Here is a 16,705-nt window from a genome sequence, read left to right on the forward strand (position 1 = left end):
CGTTTTCCGCAACGTGCGCTAACCCTTGCGGCGCCGCATGTTGAACCCAATGCGAAGTACTCAAATTTGACCTTTTTTTATTTGGCTAACCAAGGCAAGCTGTAGCTGGACGGCCTTTTTTATAACGCGTTAGCTCTGGTTTCGATTGTAAAAATCTTGAAAGTATGATAAAAAAGATCCCCTTTCCTTGATTCAGAATTACGGAGAAATACGATACAGCTGTAGCGATTGTTTTGCTCAATCGCGCCACGCCAAAGTTTTGAAGCAACACGCAGTGCTCGGCGTAATCATTTTGTTCATCTCTGAATTATGCCAGGACAGGACCATGCGACAAATACTACTGAGGATGGCATGCGACGCTAATACGCTCGCAAAATCATGCAGCGGGTAGGCTGACACACCGGTTTAGTGATACACTTCACCCGGGTGTAGCAACACAACAAAATACACGAAGCATTCTATTACTCACTTCCTCTTGTTTGTTTGTGGAGTCCAACTACAAACTCTTCGCATTTCACACGGGTAGCGCAATGTTCTCGGCTCACACCCGAGGGTGCGACAACGGCGCAAGCGAAAATTCTTGAATGCCCGAAGTGGAGTTTGCCGATCCGCACCAACACTGCGCGCATTTCACCACCGCGAGACGCACACAAACACCGCCACACGCTTCGGAAGCCATCTGGGTTGCCCTTGTTCGTTCATTTCTGGCCGGTTCTGAAACACATGCGTCCGTCCGCGTTTTTAGTCGGAGAACGGGCTCTCTCGCCTCCTGCAGCCGGCTGCCATTTTGGAAGCTGTTTTCCCGCAGGTCCGGAGCGCACCGCAAGCACCCCGAATCCATACGCTCCTAGCCGTTGCGTGCGTAGCAGCGCATCGTCGGGGCGTTTACGTAGCGTAGTGCGCATGCGCAGTCGCAACCCGCCCCTCCTGGCGTACGCTCGGAGGGGCGGGTTGCGACTGCGGTAGCTTGCCTTCGTGAGTCAAAAAAAAAAGGGTCAAATTTGGGTACTTTGCATTGCGTTCAACATGTGGCGCCGCAAGCGTTAGCGCACGCGACAGAAAACGCTGTACTAAAACTATCCCTGGGCGTGTCGCGACGAGCGTATGCTCCGGTTTACGCCCAGCACTACGCTAACACCCCGAACGCCTTAAGAAACCTTTATATACTCGGGAATAAGTTAAGAACGGCAATAGCTCATATACGGTATCACTCCGCCTAAGCGATGGACCCGGATGTCAACGGGCGCGCGCGTTTTGAACGTTGATGCTATGAATGTGTGATATCATCTTCCTTTCCTCGCGTAGTTTGTCTGCCGTCGCTGCAGCACTTTATAAGCATATTAAGTACGGGAAATTACGGAGACAGCTCATGCCATGTTCAAAATATTCCCAGTAACGCACTACTTGCGGCGCGCGGAGTAACATCCTGCTGCGGTGATGAGGCACAGCGGCAACTTCGGTTGCCGTTCTTAAGTTGTAACCGACTATAATAACTGGCCTGTGAGACCAGTGCGCCATTTATTGGTGGTCCTGGGAACCGGTTTCCGCGAGGCCGCCGGCGGGTTTGAGGCCCTCCTCCAGTATTAACTCTATGCCTCCTCCTACCCTTGCGTGACGTACGACCTTCGGCAGACTACGAAATGGCTCGACCTCCAACAGCTGCCCTGTAAAAATTCGTGCCATCTGCAAACAACAAAATCCGTATAGGGGTGGTTACGAGCGCTTCGTGTATTACATGGTAATGTACCGTTTCTGTAGATATAAATGTGTCCCCCGGCTTGCCTGTGACGCCTCAAAACCGCTCTCACCTTCCGGGGACCAGAGAAAAATGGGCTCGAATTCAGATAATTGTCTACTCATGTCCAGCATTCTGGGCATTAATGTGCCGCCTGTTTAATCATTTCTATCTCGCCCTTGTCGGGAAGGCATGCCCTGTCGCTTTTGACTACACTTGAGTTCGTACCTCCGTACACCCGTTCCATTCCTTTAATGAAAGCTTGAGATAGAATTACAGGCTTCGAGGAAGAAAAAGGCTGGCTATTATCGTAAAAGACTTCTGTACTCCCACATCGCATTTGCGTTTGTTCCGTTTCTTTTCCTCTGGCGGGAAATACTGGGGAAGGCAGAATTGAGACACTTCGCGCAGCAGCTTTCAAGAATTAAAGTTTGGTGCTGCTGGGTGTGCCTGTTCTAATCGCGAACCGTCATGTTCACGTAGAGCAACCTCTGAAAGATTGCTTTTTGTTCCACCGCTCGGCTGCTACAATGAAAACACCACTCCAAATCACGTAGCATTGTTGACTGTTGGCTTTCCCTACAACATATCGAATGAGAGACTGGGACGGAGGGAGGCGCACGGTTTCACGATACTTCCGACATCGGTTTTTCTAGTAAATTGCGGATGAGAGAGCCGCTCATGTTTTAATTTACACAGCCAGGCTGCCATCATTTGTTTAAAATCATCTAAGTAGCGTTTGCCTATGAAAACGATTTAAAACAGGTACTGTTTATATGTTAATTTTTACGTGCGTGCTTATGTTAGAATATGTGGCCGGATAAGCAAAAGCTATCTATTTTCACTAGGAGAAACGCTGCACCATCTTAGAAAACAGAGGATGGTGGTGGCGAAAACGTTCTATTGAGCTGTAACGGAGTTAGTTGAGCCGCTCCTCTCTTGCGAGGGGAATCCTCAGTCCAGGAGGCCCTGGGCACGTGCGGCCAGTAGCGCCCGGGATGTCCGCTCAAGCTGGTCACCCAGGTCACCGCTAGCCAGAGCAGAGCCATGACTGTACTCTTTGAAAAGAACAGTGGTGTCTTGTGTACTGCTTGTTAATAATGAACGGAGGTGTTCAGGAGACGTGCGTGTGCGCGCGCGTGCGAGCGAATTCAGCTACTCCTTGTCATTCGTCAACGATTTCTTCGAGAGAGGGATGAACCTCGAAATTATCGGCCTTACTTGAACCAGCGCTATCCTTATGACTATGCGTCATTCCTTCTCCTCCTGATATCTATGTATGCAGGGGGTGGGTGCGCTGTATCCGGGCATGCAAACTCTTGCCAACCCTGCTCCTGGTCCGTTCCCACAGCAACCGGGAGCGAACCATGTGCCGACCGCGTTCGTCGTGTCGGCTCCCCCCGGAGGACCAAACCTGCCGAACAGGAGCGCCTGACCCACAACCGCCGGAGGGAACCACTGAGGCGACGGCGAACGTCCTGCACGCACCTTTCTAACCGTTGGTCTGCCGCATATTCCAGAAGGCAGAGAAAAAGAAATAAAGTTTCCTGTCAGCGAGAAGTAATGTTACACCGCGAGACGACCCCAAAACTGTGCTATTCGATGCAAGAAGATTTGGTTTCGACCAAAAACGCCTCGCAAAAGACAATTCTCATGCGGCATCTGCATCTCTTTCGGCCATATAGCTGCTCACGCAAACAGCTCTAGCGGAGCCTATTTTGTTAGATTACTCTGGTCCCTGTGCAATTGAATTGTCAGCCGCCTGGCCACTTTCCCCCTTACAACGGGATATCACGGTGCCATAGAGTTTCTTTCGAAACTAGACCACAGGAAACACAGTCCCTGAAGTCATGGGCTAACAGGGGAAATTATAAAAAGAGTAAAAATTTACTGTAGCTTCATAAATAACTTGGAGGCAGGAGCCACAGGATCAGACGTCACGTCACTGGTGCCAGCTTAGCGAGATTGTTCTCTTGTTGGGGCTCACCCAGCGTTTCCTGCGCTCACCCGGCGTCACCTATCGCTTCGTTTGGAACACTGCTTCTGCTCTTTTAAGCAACTGCTAAAAGAGCTGCGCTGTACTCCCTCAGTAGTTTAGGAGTACAATCGTGTCTTCTGGAACGCAAGCCCCGATTAGAGTACCACCAGGACCCGTGGTATTTTTATCGCAAAAGGTTCTCTTACCTCGATTCTCCGCATTTCTCTAGTAAACAAACGCGTTTTGGCATTTTTTAGGTCGGTTCAGAGGTGTAGCGCGGAACATCAACTCGTTTGATTAGCGTATTACATCGCACTGGAAGTGGTGGGCTTGTGGCGGTCTTCGGGAAGGAATATTGCGGCAGCTTAAACGTTAACGTGTGGGTTCTCGGGTGCTCTATACAGCGAAAGATCTCTGCGCTTTTCGTGATTTATGTATTTTTTTTCACCTGCCCTTACATATTGTCAAATTCCTAGTATCATCGTCTGAACCCACTTCACGTCTGAGCCCGACAAATACTTCGGGGCTCTCCAGGCCTCATTAATTAAGGCCCCCGAGAAGTCGCAGTGTCCGCCGTTACGCTCTATAAGGTAACAGCGACTTCTTTTACAAGCCATTTGTGCTGGAAAGTCAAATGGCGGTAAAGCACTCCTGACATCTACGATTAAGGAAGGAACTGGAACCAGTATTATATGGAGGCTAAAAGCGAAAACGCCCACGCGCTTGGAGATTTCGGAGCACGCTAAAGACACCCAGGTGGTAAAAATTAATACGGAGCCTTGCATTGTGGCGCGCTCTTCGCCCATGTGTAGCTTCGGCGTGTTAAACCTCACAATCAATCAATCAATCAATCAATCAATCAATCAATCAATCAATCAATCAATCAATCAATCAATCAATCAATCAATCAATCAGTATGACTTATTTACCCGCTGAAACCGTAGAAAGCGCCCCCTTCAAACTCGCCTCCGTTTTTGGGTAGTTTGTAATGTGCACTAGCTTATCCATCCCATTTGCTTTGACACATGGTTGTAGTCAAAGAAATTTAAGCTTTCATAACAGGACATCAGTTAGAGTACGAGGAAGCGGAGCCGCTAGCGAGTTCCCCCAGAAGCACTGTGATCCACTCGCTCGTTAAAGCGTGTGTCATACGAGAGGCGGGATTTAAAGCAGACCAATATAAGTTATCTATGTCACGGTTCCGTCTACGCTAATAACGTTGTGTGACGGATGAAGTAAAAAAATCACGCCTATCTTCCCGTGAGGGAACCCTGGTGTGATGCGACGCATCGGGGGGTTCAACGAAGTAGTCAAAGCAAGTTCACGTCAGTGCGAGAGTGAGCGCTTGACTGAACCGCCGCGGCGCGATACCCGCTTTATATTCACAGCGATTGAAGGAGAGGAGACAACGGAGGAGAGTCGCGCATGCGCGCACTTGCGCGCACCGGAGCAGTTGTTAACGCAGCGAAGCGCGCGCCAAACAAGCGCTCCAGCTGTGGTATGCTAATGAGCCGAAGTGAGAGTGTTGCACACAGCTGTGGGAGAGAGGAACGGAGGAATGATGCGGACGGACGCCGCGACGACTACGCAGGATGGACAAGCCCGAGAGTAAGAGATGCGTCGCATCTAAAAAACTGGATGCCTTCTCGCTGTTCGACATTCCGACGAATTCGGTAAGCAACGTCGCGGGGCTTGACAAGGTGAACTGACTTCAACCTGGGAATTTCCTGCGGACGTCTGACGCTTTATCGTGGACTGCCTGGTTAACGCGATAGGGTGCTCAGCTTGTTTTGTCAAAGTGCCAAGTAGAACCACCGCAAAAGCCTTTTAGGGGGACATCAGATATCCGTGCTCATAGTTTGTTCCTCAGCGAAAGATCTCGCGCCTAGCCTATAATTTTCTGGGCCCAGAGGTTATCCTATGGGTAATAATAGTAAGCGCTCTGTGGCAGACAACGACTTTCTTACCATGGTGTGAGGAGCCTTTATTTTCTAGGCCAATTTCCTACAAGTGTATGATGCAATAAATAGGTATGAGCCAAGGACTGCCCTTCGAGTAAGATGAAGCGCGGTTGCAGAAATAATTTTTCCGCTATGTTTTTTCCTAATTTATACATCCGCAATGTGTCTAGAGTCCCTGTGAATTGGGCTAGTCTGCCATCCGAGGCCTTCAGCGGGGTCATTTTGGTGATGAAAGCTTCAGCAAGACAGCACACCGGTAGCCTGCAGCGACTCCTCAGTACACTTGCCCTTTGCTACTGAGACAGTTTTCTAAAAACTAAATATAGTTTTGATACCTTCTCTTGGCAACATCAGCTGTTTACATCCTTTTTCTGGTCTGAATAAATTGATTGTTCAACTGTGAACAGTAGTGTTGACGCTGATAATCGTGTGCTCCGGGTCAGAAATCAATACGAAACCGGCTTCCGCTGCGTCTTCGAGAAGTCTTCGTCCCTTGACAGTCGAGCGTGTATAGCCCAGTTCTTCATGAGGGGCGTTAAAATCTCCGCATATGATGGCCTCCGATCCTTCGCCTTTGGCAGTGTTGCCCGCTGCCTGGATTAGGTGTCGGAATCTTTGATTGCCGTGCTGTGGATTGCTGTATACATTGGTGATGTAAATGGATGTGGTCTTTCTTGCCCTACCATTCTCCCGTCTTCCCTTGATCACGATCTCTACCACGTTGGCTTCTATGGCAGAGTCGTTCATGCGTAGTTTCTCTGTACCGTCGATACTTGTTACCCCTTTTCGTACGAAGGTGCAAATACCTTGCGCCGTCCCCTTGCCCCCTGTGCGTGCACTTGGGGGCCTGGGGTAGGCCCTGTAACCTGTTAGTGTTATTTTCTCCGAATCTTCCAGATGCGTTTCTTGAATGACAATAGCTTCTGGCCATTCTTCTTTCTTTATAGTTCTGAGGAGCTGTTGCAGGACAGCCTTTCTGTTCCTGTATCCGTTTATATTCCACTGCCAAATTTTAACACTCTTGTTTCGATCCATCGCGAATGCTGTTGCGGAAATCGTGTAGGCGTTCTTGTAGCATGGCGCTAATTCTCTCTGTATGCTGTTCTAGAGCCTGATTGAGCATCTGCTGCATATGGTGCATAGTTTTGTTGATGATCCGTTTCTCCATCTCCTCCAGATTTCTGTCCCACTTCTTATAAATGTTTTCCAGTCGCGTGAGCCTTGCTTGCAGGCCTGCGTATCCCGGTGTTCTGTACTGTCGGTTTTCTTCCTCTCCTGATAGAGGTCGTTCATCCCCTTCCGGGTGCGTGCAGTGTCCGCGCCGTTGGTGCGGGCCAGGGCGAAGAGGTCGCGATAGCTCTGGCCCTGAAAACCGGGGGAGTCAGGACGATACTGAGTGACAGTAAGAACGCGATACGAAATTTCGGGCGCGGAGCCGTGTGCGGGGCGGCTGCGAGTTTATTAAGGGACTCAGTGCCAGCATCATCTGTGACACTGAAATGGTTCCCAGCCCATGCGGGATGGGACGTGTACGAACATACAGTGAACTGCAACGAGGTGGCAAACGCCGCGGCCCGTGATCTCGCAAAGTGCCGGGAAGTGGCGAACTATGCCGCCGGTGTTGCAAGGGAGACGACTACGAGCCTGGAAGGCGAAAACCAGCAACTCACCAGCTACAGGGAAATCCTCGAATGGTATCGCGAACGCCGCCGGGTATTCCCCCCACCACACCGAGATCTCACTCGGCGGGAGGGGGTACTACTCAGGCAGCTACAAACTGAAAACGTTCTCACCCCCGCGTTGGCAAAACACATGTGTCCGGAACTCTATGAAAACGACACGTGTAGCCTGTGCAACCTGGACAGGGCCACGCTGGCCCATGTGCTGTGGGGGTGTGGCAAAAGGGGGGCGACGGACAGCGTGCTGCCGCCGCCTGTGAAACACTGTGTGGGGTCGGGGCATCCCGAAGAACAATTACGGGCCGTCCGGCAGCTCGAGGCTGCGCTGGCCCTCCAAAAGCGAAAGGGGGACACTCCGAGTAGCAATAGGAGGCCGGCAACCTAGCCCCGAGGTCTAGGCCCGGGTGCCACCGAGGTAAAGGTGGTTGCTAGATAGGGTGAACCCCGCGCCCTGCGCGGCCGGTGGGAATCCCGCATGCTGGAACGAAATAAAGGTTATTCTCTCTCTCTCTCTCTCTCTCCCATAGCTAAAAGCGGCGTGCAAGCAGACGACACTAATTTTTCACGGGTAAGTGCTAGAAAAAATAATTAAGGCGAGAAAAAGTAAGCAAACAAAAAATGTCAATGGGAAATTCAGTAGAACAGCAATCTGATTATTAATAATGCCTCAATGGCAAACGCGGTGAGTGCGTTCTAAGGGGCACTCAGGGGGCACCAAGGTCGACCGGTGTGCTGCTTTTTGCGCGCTTACATCACCGCGACGACAAGCCGTTGTTATGCAGAACTGGCCCGGACGGCAGACTGGCTAAATTTCTAGGGACAATAATGATTTCCAACCCTGCAAAACTATCTTTGTACAATGCCCCGTGATTAGATAAGAAACTTTTTTCTTCTCCAACCTCTGATGCCTGGCCGATCCCCGGAATGGGTATGTGCTATGCGAAGAGAAAAAGCAACCACCACCACGAAAATTGAGTTTTTCTCCGGCTAATGGTTTGATAAAGGCTCTGTATATAGTGCCATCGGACGGTAATATAAGCACTCTTACAAAGCGACGTCCACCGGCGTTCCGCAAGACTTATGTCGCCGCTGGCACTAGTTCGCTTTCCCTAACGTAACACAACGTAACCTAACATAACCCATCTATCAAAAAACAATCATTAAAACGCCTAAAGCTAACGTACCAAAAAATTATAATGAAAATTAAATACATAAAAAGTAAACCCACTTCCACTAAGTGGTGAACCTTCTGAACGAGATGAGCTGTGGGTCATTTTAAGTGCGAATGCACTTCTTAAGCGACCCTGAACCTGCGTCCACCGGCTATGTCCGCGCACGTGGAGATGGGCGCGCGCAGCCTGGCCGCTGACATGGCACATACCCACGTGGGGGATTGGCCAGGAATCTCCTCGTCTTCCTTGGCAACGGGGGGAGATGGGCGCGCGCTGCCAGGCCGCTGACATGGCACATACCCACGTGGGGGATTGGCCAGGAATCGGGCGTGAGAAGGGCTAATGCACCCGCTTAAAGGAGTACTGACACGAAATTTCAAAGCTGAGATCCGCTCTAGCAACAAGTACAACGACAACACAAATAGGTGTCTGTGAATAAATGCATCTTTCTTTCTTTGTAGTTGTGTGTGTGTGTGTGTGATCTCTCTTTCGCGAACATTACCGAACCGCGCAAATTCAACTCATGCATTCGCACTTTCACATTCTTCCCCTCGGGGAAATGCGGGGAATTTTTTTCCCCTTTTACATGTGGTAACTGCCCTAGGCAATATTCCCCTCTCTGCTTTTCGTCCACCAGCATTCTAATCTTCTTTTCGTCCCCTCGACAGCCTTGAACTTAACTTCCTCTGTGATACCCTTAAATCTTCGGGCTTCTGGAAGCCCAATATTCCCTTCATGTAGATTTGGATGGATACCCTCACATTCTAACACTATGTGCCGCATAGTTTCTGTTTCTTTTCCGCAGACCACACATACCCCATCATTTTGTGAATACTTCCTCACAAAACTCTTCGTTCGCAGACAACCTGCTCTAGCCTCAAAAAGCAAAGCACTGCCTTGGGAATTATCGTAGAAATTTTCCTTTCTGATGTTCAATTTCTCAACCCTGTGCATCTCTAACGACGTTTTAGCTTCCATTTTTTCCCTCCATTTATTCGTTTCAATCTGCCTTGCCTCTTGTTTGGTTACCTTTGTTACCTTGGCACAGAACATCAACGCCACAACGAAAAACGCTCTGCCCTGTGCCAGCCAAGTATTAAAAATTCTAATGTTGTCGAACGGCACCCCAGCCACGGCTACAGCGCGTAGCGAGAGGACCATCGGATGGCACTCTAGACACTGCATTTGATGAACGTAAGCGTGGTGCGTAGTTTTTGTGGACGCACTCACGGCACAGAAAATCCTGCCATCCCTAGCATATACATCTTCGGTGTAAAAATGGCAACGTTACGGTAAAAATGTTCGAAAGTTCAATTGGATTTCTATGAGTTCACGCCATGCTTTCACCTTCATCGATTCTCAATGCTTTTCTGTGTCATTGCCAAAAAAATGATGCGCTAATATATACTGGCAAGAACTTTTTGAAGCAATTCTTGTAATATTTGAAACCACATTTAAAGGATGAAAAAAAAATGGTGCTGCTTCCACTAGTGGTGCAATAAGGCTTGGGAAACAGCCCCTCTCCCTTCCTCGGAGACCCGGCTGTTGCACCTCACATGGATTTCCGAACTTGCCACTGAAAGTTCTCCGTAACTGGCAGGCCCGGATCGTTTCGTCCGCAGGCTTTCACATCTCTCACGAAGTGGACCACGATAGCGCACGCTAGAACCGGTGGCAACCGGCTTCGCCAACTTGGCGTCTTTAGCGTGAACTCGGCGTCTGTGCTTCCAACTTGAGGCGAGAACGCAGGTGAACTTGTGATTAAAAGGGCACGCCAGATATCGCTACACGATCGCTGGGCAGAGTGTTCTCGGTGCGCGCGTTCACGTGCGCTCGGTGTTTTTTCTTGGTACTTTTGCGAGGCTCATCATGTGGCGCTAGCCCACGCGTAAGCCTGGCTGACGCCGGGAGCTCCTCACGAGACGCACGCTTACGTGCGCTCGGCTTCTTTTCTTGGTATTTCTTTCTGGTAACGCTATACGGGGGAGCTAAGAGCTTAAACAGCTGTGGTGTTAAAACGGTTTTGAAGTTCAGTGCCAGGCCATGGTCTTAGTAATATTGCTTAACGCACCACGCTGTTAGCTACTGGTAGGTGATCGCAGAGTTCCCGTCTTCGCCAGGAGCGCAAGGCACAAGCGAATAATACGGAGGAATTTTTTTCCGCAGGCTCCCTTCCCTGCACACGGAATATGACAGTTGGTTCTGCAAAAAAATGTCGGCACCCTTAAGTATTCTTACTTGCTTTGAAGGCTAAAGCCTGGTGATATTTATTAGTAACTGCTTTACTCGTATACTAGTATACAACTTGAGAACGAACACACGAGCTGCTCCGGCACCTCCTCACCACAGCCGTTTGATTCCACGCGCCGCGCAAGGAGTGGGTTACTGCGAGTATTTTAAACGTGACACGAGTTGTTTCCGTGATTTTTTTCTACTTTATCTGCTAATAAATTACTGCAGCGATAACAAAAAAGGTGAGAGAGAGCAGACGATGCCACGCATTAGGCGCAAGCTCAGTTAAAATTGCGGGCGTGGTGACGTCACGGGTCTGTCGCTGCAGCGGTACAATACATGTAATACTGCCGTTCTTAACTTGCACCCGAGTATATTTGCTTATTTGTCTTGGCTTTCCTTGCTGCCACATGCCACGGATTCCCTACAATAAGGATTCTGCATGAATTCTGTACAGTGTTCTATTTATTTATTTATTTATTTATTTATTTATTTATTTATTTATTTATTTATTTATTTATTTAAAAATTTCTTACAGGCCCCACTGCAGGGCGTTGAGGAAGGGGGCAACAAAGTGTAAGTGTCGCCACAGAATTGTCAGATAACATTAAATTTCGAATCAACAAAAAATGAAGCAACATGTAACACGTTATATGACAAAAAAGAGAAAAAGGAGATAGCGGACAAAAAAGGTCATTTGAAGTTGCACATGAGAACATTGCAGATGGGAAGAAATACAGATATGCGGAATACAACTCAGTAGAAAACGTCTTGTGCACACGCAGCCAAAATTTATCAATAGCAGAGCGTGCAAGTTGTTCCCATTTTGTAACCTCAGGATCGTAAATGGCGATAAAAAACCAATGTTGTCCCGTATGTATAAGGACATTATACAGTACAAAAATGCAAGCGGTCACTAAGTGTGATGCTTTTTTCTAAAAAAAAAAGCGCGTGCTGCGCAACCAGACGACACATGACTGATCTGTAAGCGGGAGGAAATAGAATAGTAACAAATGATTATAAACACATTGGAACGATACAGGAGGTGGCGCAAAAAGTTGTAAAAAGACAGTCTAGAGTTTCTATGACGAAAAGAAAGAGTGCAGAATTTATCGAATTTTTTCGGGGTCCGATTGAGATGCGATGTCATTCAGGAGATCGTTCCACAAGCGTATGACACGAGGAAGAGCTGATGAGTTGAAGGCGTCGGCTGACCCATATAATCGCGTGAAGCTTGTTATTATGCAACTGCGAGATGTAACGGAAGGTATATCGAGTTGAAATGGGAATGGCTTATCGGTGTAGGCATACTTATGGAAGAGGCATAGAAGAGAAATATCCCGCCGAGTACTCGGTGGTTGAAGAGAAAGACAGAGCTTAATTTCTGTTTCTGTAACGAACGTGATGGCACGGCATGACGTGCCGTGCCATCACGTTCAGGTGTCATGTGGCACGTACTATTCTACAACTTTTAGGGTTTCCAATTCGTACTTTGGTGAATACTCTAAAGCACTCAAATTAACCCCTTCAAAGCTCCTGAGTACTGGCCAATCCCCGAAGTGGGTATGTTCCCAGAAGAAACTTCGAATAACACGGACGACCACAACTTGTTTTACAGCTGCCAACGTGCTCTACCCACTTGGTGCGTGTGTGTGCTTTCCGGACTTTTAGTTACAAATTTTGACTTGATCCCCTTCTTAAACTGTGCGTGTTTGTAGACTGCTTATAGAGTGCGCCTGCTCAGCGCATAAAATTTGTATGATTACCACGTAATAAAGCAAAAAGTGCGGGAGAGTAATAAAGCGTAATAAATTAAAGAGAGAGAGAGAACAAATAAATATTTTGTATTCGTCGAGCCGAGGCTGATGTTATAGGCAGTTGCAGAACATTGGGCTGCTTCTGCGGAGGCCCGGATTCAAACCCATGGGATCACACATGTTTTTACTGACTCTTAGCAGCGAAGGTTTTTGTGTTGACAGGACAACAGCTACGACAGCATCGGTTATTCGCAGAATGAGGCACTTAAGGCTCCTGCCTTAAAGAAACAAGGCATAGGGTTCCAGTTGAAGACTGCACAAGCATGTTTCTCATGCCTAGAAGTCGTGTGTGTTTATATCTGGTGTATGCGAACAAGTATGCGGTAAGAGATATTCTTTTGTGTTCATTTGCTTTATGCACATTACGCCATAGCAATATCTAATTTTTGTTTGAATTGCGAGAGTAAATAAACTTCTAACGAATTTTTTTCTAACGGGGTCGCCATGACTATAAAAAAAAAACGCCCTGCAGTGCCTATTACACTAATATCGACGAGATTTTGGCTCCAGTCTTACGTTTTTGTAGACTCAGTAACCACAGTTGAAGGTAAGCCTATTGGTTAGGAATTTGTGCTTGATATGCGACAGAAAAGCGCCTTCTGAATATGGCGCAGGATTCTTATGAAATCGCCAAAGAAGGTAACAGAAAATATCGATAATAATTACAGGGTTGTGTGATAAGCAGTGCTAACTAAGGTACCTTTTCTTGCTACCGTTCGACACATTTTTTGGCAAACACATACTGCAAATCAATAGCTCCCAGCAGGCAGCTTTCAAGAACACAACACAAAACAAACAAGCCTGGTTGGTCTTCTGTAAACACCGGGGGGACGGGCCGAAGTGCGCCGTAAGTACGCGCATTATGTACACACCGGGGGCTTTCAGGCTACGTCACCCACTGCTGGACGGCCATCGAATGTACAGGCAGCACGTATCTGCAGAGCCCAGCACTTTTAGCATTGATAAACGCTTCGCACGGCCGCGATACAGCGAATCTCCATTAGGTGTCCGCACGACTTGTTCCTGGACGCCGTCTCGATGATACCATGGTTGACACGTCGTCTGTCCCCTTTTTTTAGAGGGGCTCTTTGGAGCACCCCAGTACTCACAGCAAGAGGCCCAACAATGGACGTGAGAACGCACGCACAAGCTTAAATGCAAACAGGCTTCCAGTAGACTTGTGTTTGCTTACTTTGAGCCGGCCGAAAGCTTTCCTCGGCACATTGCAGAGTGGCGTATTGATTTCCTCGTGAAATGACGTTGCCTTGGGAATCCCTTCCACTTCCTTTTCATTCACTTTCTCTCCTTTTAACCTCTTTCCTCCTTCTGCAGCATTCTAGCACTTTTGCCGTGTGACCATTTTTGAGTATGTTCTGCTCTTGTCATGAGGTGTTTGTGACTCTCACCTCGTAAAAGGTAAGACATTTCAGAGATTCTATCCGGAGCCGAACCAGCCGCCCCGTAGGAAACTTGTGCCCACACACTTAAACACTCTGGGACGAGCAAAAAATGTGTTATTGCTGCTTTCCTCCGTGCTCTCACCTACTAGCAAGAAAGCAGGTGTAACAAGTAATACGCGGTGTTAACTGTGTACAGTGGGCACTAAAGTGTCCCATTCGAGAGCTCCTCGCGGCAAGGGCACCTGACAAGTGTAAGGAAACCCACAAACATTTTTACCCCGAGCGTTGTACGCGGCAGAGGATTAGCTTGAAGACACTTCGGGCATTTCTATAATTTTTATACTCTTACCCGCCTGCCTGCATTGTTCTCGTCAAAAGCAAGCATTCGCGAAATGTGCGCATCAACGGCGCCTACAGCTAATAAAACTCACTCCCACTCTGAGAGCAAATATGAAGAAAGGATAAAGATGAAACGTTAGCCCGCAAGTGATCGCAGAAACTTGTAGCAATTAATGGCAAACGAAAGCCGCACTCGTCCAGAAACTAAAGATTACTCAATCGCTCGAGCTAGGAGAAGCTCCAGTGGTCGTCTTTTTTTTAACGCACCGGCGCAACGAAGGCGATGAGGCACGCCGTAGTGGACGGCTCCGGATAAATGTCGACCACCCGGGGATCTTTAACGTACGTGCGCCGAAATCGCGAGCACACGGGCGTTTTTGCTTTTAGCCTCCATCAGAAAAGCCGCCGCCGCGGCCGGGAATCGAACCCGCGCCCTCGTACTCCGCAGCACAACGCCTTAGCCACTGAGCCACCGCAGCAGGTTCCTAGTGTTCGTCATCAAAGCACCTAGCCTTGAATATTGTGAAGATAAGTTCATCTGCTAAAAGCAACATCAAATCGGGCCAAAAGGACCAAACGCAAGGAGAGAAACAAGGAATAGACAGGATAACGCTTAACCCCCAGTGCAGTTCACGGGTGACAGAGCCGGTTTTCAACTGACAGTCCCATGAAGGGGACAATTTTGCACCTGACCGGCATATGGTCCTGACGGACTGTTCCCAGTACATCTGAAGGCGTAACCAGTAACTACCATCGCCGCACAGCCAGTGAGAACGTAATCAGTTCCTGAAGTGGATGAATGGAAATTTCTGTTATAATATCTGTCAACTGCGAAGGCTACCCCTTTGGTAGTTCCTGATGTTGAAGTCACGACGCCGATAGTGCCAGAGAATGAGCCTTGTAAGTTTATGTGGTCTGCGCGGCAGCCGTGGAAAGGTGCAGCGTAAACGGCCGTCATCAATAAGCGCAGCACTCCTTTAATTATACCGTTTGAAAAGCGAGGAATTCTGTTAGAGAGCCATAGTGGTTGCCCATATCGCCGAATATGGCCCACTGCGGAAAAATTCTGCGCGTTTTTTTTATGATGTCTCTGGGTGTTACAATAGCATATGATGCTTTCAACGCGATTCCACAACATAAAAGGCGCTGTCTTATCTCGAGTTCACATCGAACCGATTTCGCATCGATCTGAGGAAAATATTGTTCAAATCCATTGATTCCGCCTCTGATTGCTCGATGGCCAAGCGCAATCCTACCACCTTTCAGCCCGCGAACCGGATAACCAACATAAATTCACCTTCGCGGCTCCTCTTCCCACGAGGGGTTTCCTAACAAAGTACTTTGGGCATTTTGTTCTTAAAGAAAATGTTCTGCGTTTACCATTTATTTTAGGCGCTCTTTTTGGTGAACAGTTCTTTAGATTTTACCCAATGACCAATCCTTGCGATTGTTTTCAAAATACTCTAAGTAGAAGACCCATAACTCGATGTAGGGACGAAATAAGACGATTTGGAGGCAAGAAATTAACTACCGTACTTACTCGATTCTACGCACCCTTCTTATCCGCGATCGCAAAGCCCAAAGTAAGGGGGGTGCTTATATTCGAAAAACTTGAACCTCACTATACCGTTCGAGTCCGTTGGGCCACTTGGGCCACCACTCCAGTATGCCCCAGCAGGACGTCTTCGGTTCCGTTGAAGTGGTTCGTATTGGAAAACATCATAAATAACTCGGCCACAACGTCATCTCGGGCCCGCTTCCAGGCGTCTGAAATTAACCTTGCGAGGGTTGCTTAGAAAATGGGGTGTGTAGTTTCGCGAGCGAATTTTTTTTTTTCCAAACTTTTTTCCCGAAAGTGCGGGAAGGTGCTCAGAATAGGGCAGCGCTTAGAATCGCGAAAATACGGTATACGTAGGGCTACGCAAGACAGGAACGACTAGGGCACATGGGAGAAACCTACACCCTTGGAGTGGATACAAACATACTGAGGGTAATGGTGAGGATGATGTAATGGTGATGATTTAAGTTATTGTATCAACCGTCAATACTGCCGTTGTATTTCGGATCATCTTTAAGGTATGGTCTAGGATTTTTTCCTCCGACGAAGCAAGTGTAAATAGACTGCTGAGAAGGGATTTCCAAAGTCGTCAGGTGACCATTCCTGCCTATTTTGGCGCGCTACTTTCGAGCAGAGAGCGCGCAGCCGGGCCGCAGCTATCTTCTTTTTTTTCATGGCGGTGTAGCTTGTAGCCGTGATGATGAACTTGCCCACTCCATGCTACAGTCCTACACTAGTTTTCACCAAGAAGGGGCTGCTGCATTTTATATATTTTGCACCCTAATTAATCCCATCCCACGCTGGTGCGTATTAAGAAATGTGCAGCAAACTCGT

The 16,705-nt window shown here is 48.3% G+C and overlaps 1 protein-coding gene across 1 annotated transcript in view; it reads left to right on the top strand.

Moving 5' to 3' along the window:
* The first annotated feature begins 13,912 nt into the window (after positions 1–13,912).
* Positions 13,913–16,705, top strand: part of LOC144144415 (uncharacterized) — a 47,019-nt gene continuing 44,226 nt past the window's right edge. Inside the window, exon 1 of the mRNA XM_077675846.1 lies at positions 13,913–13,990. The gene's annotated coding sequence lies outside the window, so the exon portion shown is untranslated. The remainder of the gene's footprint in view (positions 13,991–16,705) is intronic.

The sequence above is a fragment of the Haemaphysalis longicornis genome, unplaced genomic scaffold, assembly GCF_048455015.1.
Source record: "Haemaphysalis longicornis isolate Haplotype H1 unplaced genomic scaffold, Haemaphysalis longicornis Haplotype H1 scaffold_7, whole genome shotgun sequence".
NCBI classification, from domain to species: domain Eukaryota; kingdom Metazoa; phylum Arthropoda; class Arachnida; order Ixodida; family Ixodidae; genus Haemaphysalis; species Haemaphysalis longicornis.